We start from the raw sequence: 1,492 nt of genomic DNA, 5'->3' as shown, positions 1-1,492 counted from the left end.
AGCCCCAGGTTTAGAGCTTTTATCTACAAACACAGTTGTACTAAGATAGGTTGGATAAATCACCTGATTGGCCCCTAGTATCCCAGAGACACTGACAGTTTTTCTAACAAGGAGACGTGGGCCATGTACACTGAGAGGAATTTCTTCCATTGGCTACCTAAATACTTCTATATAGATGCCTGAAAAACACAAACTGTTTTTCCTCTGCTCTCAAACCACAGCAGCCAACACAGAACAGTTCTGTGACCAGATGCGTGTGGGGTTTTCCCCATACACCAAGCAAGCAAGCAATCAATTCTGCAGCAAACTTCTGCTGGATGTCCTCTAATTCAATTAAATTTTGACACTATGTACCTGTCAGATCCCATAGGTTGAGAGCTCAGTCCCCAAGACTGCCCCTCCACTTCCCATGCCAATCGCAAGACCCAGGTTGTTTTACCTGTGCTCCTGATCGACTGCCTGTAACTCAGGGTTCCCATGACCCCATCCTTGGGTTTGACTGATTTGGTACAGCACCTCACAGAACTCCAGGGAACACTTACTTGCATTTACCAGTTTATTATAGAGGATATTACAAAGGATACAGATGAAGAAATGCATTAGACAAAGTATGGGGGAAGGGGTGTGGAGCGATGTCCTCCCTGGACAAGCTGCCCTCTGGGAACCTCCATGTGTTCAGCCATCTGGAAACTCTCCAAACCCAGTTCTTCTTGGTTTTTATGGAGGCTTCATTACGTAGGCATGACTGATTAGATCACTGGCCACTGGTGATCAACTCAAACTTTGGTCCTTCTCCCCTCCCAAGAGATTGGGCAGTGGGACTGTAAGTCCCAACCCTGTAATCCTGCCTTGGTCTTTCCAGTGATCAGTCCCCATCCTGAAGCTATCTAGGGACTGCCAGCTATCAGTCAACTCATTAACATACAGAAGACTTCACTTTGGAGATACTAAGGATTGTAGGAGTTATGTGCCAGGAAATGGGAACAAAGACCAACTATGTATTTCACAGTATCACAATACCCTAGAATTCCTGTTGATAATCACTAATTATTTGAATGTTCTCCCCTAGGTGGGCAATTGCCCTTAATTCCTTTCTGCACCCCCCAAATCACCATGCTATAGAGAAGTGTGAACCCCCCATGCCAGTTGTTGGAGCAGCAGCGAAGGTGTCTGGGGAGAGCTGGCCATTTAAGTTCGTCCCTGACACAGTATGAAGTTCCTGTGACAGTACTCGAGTGTGAAGGTAAGGAGAGAGATGAGTCTAGGAAGGAAAGAGTTAAGAAATAAGGTATATTGACGATGCAGTGAAAGGAGTTGATCAGGAGGGAAGAAACTTTTTTACTTTTGTTAGTATCATTCTCAAGAAGAGATTCTTATGGTAGCTAGTTGCTTAGTGTTGGGCTAGGGCTCACAGACCCTTCAAACCTGTTATACAGGCTGGGTCACAGACCCCTCACGTGCCAGGCTGGCTGGGTCACAGACCCCTCACACA

This window comes from Cynocephalus volans, chromosome 5 (genome assembly GCF_027409185.1).
Source record: "Cynocephalus volans isolate mCynVol1 chromosome 5, mCynVol1.pri, whole genome shotgun sequence".
Taxonomy (NCBI): Eukaryota; Metazoa; Chordata; class Mammalia; order Dermoptera; family Cynocephalidae; genus Cynocephalus; species Cynocephalus volans.
The sequence above is the reverse complement of the archived record's forward strand: the minus strand, read 5'-3'. Positions refer to the sequence as shown.